We start from the raw sequence: 7,357 nt of genomic DNA, 5'->3' as shown, positions 1-7,357 counted from the left end.
GTTATGAGGGTGAAGTCACCATATGGTGCCATAGCACACCCCACCTTTGCTTCCCTTCTTTCCTATATCTTATCAATACAGAAACGTCTAAGGGGCATGGGGATATTTTGAATTTATGAGATAGACATGTTAGAATTTGACATTTCACATGTTCATAGAGGGATGGAGAGTCATTACCATCTACTCAGATCCCCCAGACCAGCACTTAACAGGTACAATTTCCAGATACTCAGGAATTCCTGCTCTCTGAGCTCACATTTCCTAAAAGCAGAGTCTAAGACAAAAGTGTATGTGACTTATTGAGGGCGTGCTCACTGGAGAAATTTGTTTGGAAAGAAGAGAAGTAAGAAAGCCTGGAATAAAGTAAGTAAGAAAGGGAAATCTACCCTCAACCTGATGCCATGGTGAGCTCTAGAGTCTAAATTGCCCCCCAGAGTTTATTGTGATTTGAGGCAAGAGAACAGAGCTCTTGTACCTCCATACCAGTCAGCCATTGGCCCTAGCCACCTGTTGAGGGTGGCACCATGCATCGAGGCTCACAAATTCAACCTTCAAGCCACCTTCTTTTCGTGGTCCCTCCTGTTTTCAACAGACCTGATTGTCCTCTGCTTAGTGAGAAGCCTCAACATTCTAATTTCCTAAAAGGGCTTTCAGATCTTCAATTCAGAGAAGTGCCGTGGAGGAAGTGGCCTTCTAGATCACAAATTGTAGACCTATATTGTGTCTATATTACCAATCTTTTGGTTTCAAGTGTGAAGACCAATTATCTGAAAGTTTGGAATAAAGTAAAAAGATAGCTGCGTAACTTTCAAATCAAATTAGAAAACTGTCTGCCTAAGGGTTATCTGATTCTCTAGAGGATGTAATGTTGATTTTATTATTGATTAGGGCCCGGATTCTATAACATTAGATGTTAAATTGTAGAAAATTGAGGTTGCAAATGATTTTTGTCCTGTAGGGGTGCAACTGATTTCTGTCCAGTAGAGAAGATAATAACCTCAAAGATTATTGACATGTCATTATCCTAGAACAGAGGCCAGCAAACTTTGAGTAAGGAAACAGATAATATATATTTTAGGCTTTGTGGGCCATACAGGCTCTGTTGCTGTCAATTCTGCCATTGCAATGTGAAAGCAGACACAGAAACCGCATAAATGAATGAGTGTAGCTGTATCTCAATAAGACTTTATTTATGAATACTGGAACTGGTATTTCATATTATTTTCTTTCCTTTTTCCTTTTTTTTTTTTTTTTTTTTTTGAGACAACAAAGTCTCACTTTGACATCCAGGCTGGAGTGCAGTGGCACAATCAGAACTCACTGCAGCCCCTACCTCCTTCTCGAGGGCTCAAGCTATCCTCCCACCTCAGCCTCCAAGTAGCTGGAACTCCAGGTCCACGCCACCATGCTTGGCTAATTTTGTTTGTTTGTTTGTTTGTTTTTGTAGAGACATGTTTTTGCTAGGTTGCCCAAGCTGGTCTTGAACTCCTGGGCTCAAGTGATCCTCCCACCTCTGCTTCCCAAAGTGCTGGGATGACAGGCGTAGCCACCACACCTGGCCCTGTGTCATTTTCATGTGCTGCAAAATACTGTTCTTTTGTCAACTGTTTAAAAAAATTCTTAGTTCATGGGCCATACAAGAACAGATGGTGGATTAGCCTAAAGGTTTTATCGTTCTGTAGATGACTAACTAGTTTTGTATTTAACTCAGACATTCATTTCACCTTTCTTGGTCCCACTAAATGCATGTGCATGGGTGTGTGTGTAAATTTGGTGGGGTGTGTGCACTGGTTTTCCTGTCTCTGAACCAGTTTACCCTCTTGCTGTTTCCTTCATAAATGAGTTAAATAACTCTTCGATACATATTTACCATGTATTTGTATGACAGTTATTTTTTAACCTTCTGACAATTATACTTGGGTTCATGTCACAGAAATCCTTGTGAGCTAGCTTCTCCATTCACTTCTTTCCCAAATTCCAATTCGTTTTGAATATGCAATTTGGCCACCTCTTTTGTTCCCTTGGCTCTTCTGCTTGCATCAAGTGCAGTATCAAGATGTTTTCCTGAATAAAGGCAGTTCTGTCCCCAAGAGAAATTGTGGTGCCTATCATTTTTCTCCTACCACTCTATTATTAGTATAATAAATTTAATAGATTCCTGGACCAGGCGTGGTTGCTCACGCCTGTAATCCCAGCACTTTGGGAGGCCAAGGCGAGCAAATCATTTGAGGTCAGGAGTTTGAGACCAGCCTGGCCAACATGATGAAACCCTGTCTCTACTAAAAAAAAAAAGATACAAAAATTAGCCAGGCATGGTGGTGGTCACCTGTAATCCCAGCTACTTGGGAGGCTGAGGCAGGAGAATCACTGGAACCTGGGAGGCGGAGGTTGCAGCAAGCCAAGATTGAGCCACTGCACTCCGGCCTGGGTGAAAGGGAGAGACTTTGTCTCAAAACAACAACAACAACAAAAAGATTCTTGGACTCCTAAAAAACATTTTTTTTTTTTAGGACTGGGAATGGTGGCTTATGCCTGTAATCCTGACATACAGGATTTTGAGAGGCCAAGGCAGGAGAATCACTTGAGACCGAGAGTTTGAGGCCAGACTGGGCAACACAAGAGACCCTGTCTCAAAAAAAAAAAAGAAAGAAAGAAAAGAAAGGAAGGAAGGAAGGAAGGGAAAGAAAAGAAAAGAAGGAAAAAATTGGATATGGTTGTGCATGCCTATAGTCCTAGCTACTTGGGAGAACTGAGGTTGGAGGACAGCTTGAGCCCAGGAGGTCGAGGCTGCAATGAGCTATGATCACACCACTGCACTCCAGCCTGGGTGACAGAGTGAGATCCTGTCTCAACTGAAAACAAACTAACAAAACCCAAAAGCTTTTTTAGGAGTTCAAGAATCAGGAGAATGCTGGTACATCTACTCCAAAGTAAAAGACAAATTATCATGTCTTGTAATCTTACTGGGATACAGCTAAAGTGCAGTTTTAACCCAATAAGGCTTTATTCATAAACATTGGAAATTGGAACTGGTATTTCATATTTTTTTCTTTTTTCTTTCTTTCTTTCTTCCTTTTTTTCTTTTTTGAGACAACAAGGTCTCACTTTGTCACCCAGGCTGGAGTGCAGTGGCACAATCACAACTCACTGCACCCTCCACCTCCTTGTCCAAGGCTCAAGCTATCCTCCCACCTCAGCCTCCAACTGGCTGGGACTACAGAGCCACACCACCATGCTTGGGTTTTTTTTTTTTTTAGAAACAGGGTTTTGGCAAAGAAAGAAGCACAATGACTGGCAGGGCTCTTTGGTTGCTGGAGGCAACAAATTCTACACCTAGGGATGCTCCTTCAGCACGTCTTCCAGGAAGCATGAAGGGTTGTCAGCTTCAAGTGGAGCCCAGAGCAGGAAAGGACTCTCCCGACAGGACCAGGTTGTAGTGCAACCTTTTTTGCAACACCCTCCTCCATGAGACAGCCCACAGAGGGTGAGGGTGCAGGCCAACGACTGGGGCTGGCAGTGGGCTGGCCTGCATGGATGAAAGGTAATGAGTTAATAACACTGCTGGTGGATGAGGCACAGCGAGACTTGTCAAGGAGGTGCCAGCTCACATCAAGCTGCCAAGGCCTACGTGGAAGAGAGCGGGGCATATGGAGTCTCTGAGGGCTCCTGCAGGGCTTCTCCCAATCTCTTCCTGGCGTCCACACTTACAGCGCAGCTGGAGACTCGCCCTCGTGGATCTATGGTATTATTAACGCAGACCAATGCTCCCCAGAAGTCTTGGCTTTGACAGGCCCATGTGACTGGTGGATTCTTTCTATTGTAAAGCAAATAGTGATGACTCCGTTGGGTGCGGGGTAAAGTACAGGTTTCTGCGGAGGCGGAGTTCACTGAACGCCTGGTTGTTGTTTGGTTTAGAGGGGGTGGGGCAGGCATTAATTAACTGGTCCCTAGGCTGTGGGAGGTGGGCATTTTCCAGCCTAGGAGCAAGTGGAAAAATTGGCATCCTCTCCCTACCACGTCCAGAAGATGGCCAAAATACCATAGGAAAAAAATGCTCATCTTCAGTAGCAATCAAAGAATCATCAATTAAAACCAAAACCAGCAATGAATGTTATTATTTTTGTCATCTTTGCCTAGATTAGGGTGTACGTTGGCATCGCTTCTTGAAAGCGTTTTGGCAATAATTATGCTAGACATGTCAGTGTTTTGTCCCAATCCACTGCAGCTGGTCCTGGTTTGTGGCCAAGTCAAACCTAGCCCTAAAGGTTATAAGAGAGAATTGGGTTGAAATATGTTTCATTTTAAAAATAGCTCTGTATTTTTAGCTGCACAAGTCATACACGAATATATGATCATCGTTTTAAAAAAATCAAGCATTACAGACAAATCTAAAATTCTGCCTTGGGGCCATTTCCCCCAATCCCTGAAGTCCTCTCTGTTATCAGTTTCACGTGTATCTTTCCAGGCCTTTTAATCTCTATTTACAGATATATGCATTTATAGAAATACAGAGTGTAGTTCTGTGGGAGTTTATGAACATAAATGACATAATGTTCCCTATTATAGTCAGACTATGATGCAAGTGTGATGCCCTGTGAAGGAGAGGGTGGAGGCGTCCTAGATCATCCTGCAGTCTAAGGCAAGTTCAGCAGGCCCATTGGGGCCTCCTTCAGCCAAGTTCACCACCAAAGGAATCTTGTGTCTCCCAGGAATATGCCTGCCTTAGTACTCCACGTCGCTCAGTGATTACCTGGGAGTGCAAATGAAGGGAAGAGTTTCAAACACAAAACCTGGGGCCCTCAGTCAATCATGCCCCTGGTAGTAGAAGGTCTACGTGGTGCATTCTCATGGCCATCACAATACCCATGGATGGAAAACAGTCCACTACTGTGGTCAGTAGTGGTTATCTCTGGCTGGTGGGGTTGTAGAAGGCACACACACACCACCTTCCCTTTTTTTGTAGTCCACATACATTTTTAAAAATCAGCTTTATTGAGGTATAATTGTATATTTTAAAAACTGTAAGTGTCTAAGGCATACAATTTGATGAGTTTGGGCACATACATACACCCATGAGGCCATTACCACAATCACGGTGATAAACATATTCATCACCTCCAAAAGCCACCTGCATTATTTTGTATAATAAAAAGTAATTCTATCTTGAAAATGTGCATACATTTTGAACTACCAATGCCACTTCTGGGAATATATCCCTGAGAATATAATTGAACATGTGTACAGAGATGCCTATCACTGTGTTATTTGTAACAGTGAAAAATTAGATGCAATCTAAATAGCTAACAGTACAAGAATAGTTAAATACTTTGATGCAGCCACACAATATGGTCCTATGTTCTGTTTACAATGATTGTATAGGTGACATATATTTATAGTCATGAGCACCTGCCTATCCATCTATCTGTCTGTCTCTCTATCTTCCCTAAGGGAGAGGCTATTACCTATCCATACATGACTATCCAAGGACTATCATATAGATATGATATACAGACAGATGGATAGATACATGGCTACCATATCATAGACTATTATCTACCTATCATCTATCTCTGACAATATCTGTCATGTTCATTTATCCATCCATCCATCCATCCATCCATCCTTTATCTGTCATTTATTATTAATCTGTCACATATCGTCTATTTTTTCTCTCCACCCCCACTCCCCCTCCTCCCTTCCCTCTTTTCCCTCCTCCCCTCTCCCCTTCTCCTCCTCCTCCTCCCCCTCCACCCACCCCCTCCTTCTTCCTCTCTCTTCTTCCCCCTCCTCCTCCTCCTTCCCCTCTCCTCCTCCCCCTCCTTCCCCTCTCCTCCTCCCCCTCCACTCATACCCTCCTCCTTCCTCTTCCTTCTTCCCCCTCCTCCTTCCCCTCTCCTCCTTCTCTCTCTCTCTGCCTGGGGTTGTTCTCAGGCTTGGTTGCCTGGCTTCCCTGCCCCCAGCGTCCCAGAAGCAACAATCTAGGAAAGGCTGTGAGTCCTGCGGGCTGTCAGAGACTGGCACAGTGGCACCCAGATATGACAGAAGACAAAAATGCCTGAAGCAGATGCAGCGCATATTACCCTGAATCAAGAAAAGGTGAATCTCCTTGAGGATCTTCTGTTTAAGGAAGCAGGGAGATGCGTAACATGGTTTAGAAAGATTTCCATCCAAAATTGAAAAATAGAGATACTTGTGATGCTCAAGGAATAAATTTTAGTTTTCTGAAAAAGTCACCTATGCAGAGTTCCTCAGGTCCCAAAGCTGCCAGATAAATCACAGTCAGGGCTGGAAGGGACTGTGTCTCCATTTTACAGAGGAAACCAAAACTCAGAGGTTAAGCCACTTCCATGAGCTCACACAATAAGTGTCAGTGGTGGGATATGAATCCATGCCTTTTTGATTCCAGATGTGGTAACATGGAGATGCGCCACCCAGATCCCCCTTCAAGGATGGTGATAGTGTTTTTCCTGTTCAGTTTGACACTTCTAGACCACCCTGTATGTAAATCCCAATAAATGCTATGCCTCTTTCACTGGCTCTGGGTCTCTTCTTTAGCCTTTTGGACATGGTGCCATCCCTGTTGGAGTCAAGAGGGGTCTGGCACAACACAAGCTCAGAACTCAGAGTGCTGAACTTCAAAGGCAGTTAACCTTCTAATTAAGGCAGTTTGTAATGCCAGCCCAAGACTGAGGTTGGCACTCCCGACACATGGTGAAGCAGAGGCACCCTGGCTATCTTCAAGATTTGCAATGAGTCACAGAGCTGCCCAGCAAAGCCCAGCATAGGTCAGCCAAATCCCAGCTGACCCACAGACATGCATATGTTATAATAAACAATGGTTGTTTTAAGCCACTGAGTTTTGGGGTGGCTTGTTCCATGGCACTTTTGTAGCACTTGCCAACCAATACAGTAAGAATAATACCTAACTTACATAGCGCGATGTGCAGGCATTGTTCAAAGCCTCCACATATATTATTTCATTGAATTCTGACCTTGGTGAGGTACATACTTACTGTCCTCATTTTACAGAATGGGCAGCTGAGGCACAGAGCAGCAACTCTAACCTCTGTGCTTCTTCTCATGGAGCCAGGGGGAGCCACTAAAGCCCTTTTCCGAACCATCCAGGCTCATGGGTCCATCCTTTTCTTTCCAGGCCCACTTGCCACTGCCTCTTTCCCCCTCTGCTTGGGGAAATGACAAGAAGTTTCCTAACTTGGGGTCCCAGTAGGCATCAGAATCTGTTCATGGATGCCCCTAAGAGGGATCAGAATATGATATCCCCAAATATGCCACTTTAGCATCAGGATTGTTTTGAGTTAAAGGCAATTAAGAAATGCCAGGCCAGGTGCAGTGGCTC

The sequence above is a fragment of the Pongo abelii genome, chromosome 18, assembly GCF_028885655.2.
Source record: "Pongo abelii isolate AG06213 chromosome 18, NHGRI_mPonAbe1-v2.0_pri, whole genome shotgun sequence".
NCBI lineage: Eukaryota > Metazoa > Chordata > Mammalia > Primates > Hominidae > Pongo > Pongo abelii.
The sequence above is the reverse complement of the archived record's forward strand: the minus strand, read 5'-3'. Positions refer to the sequence as shown.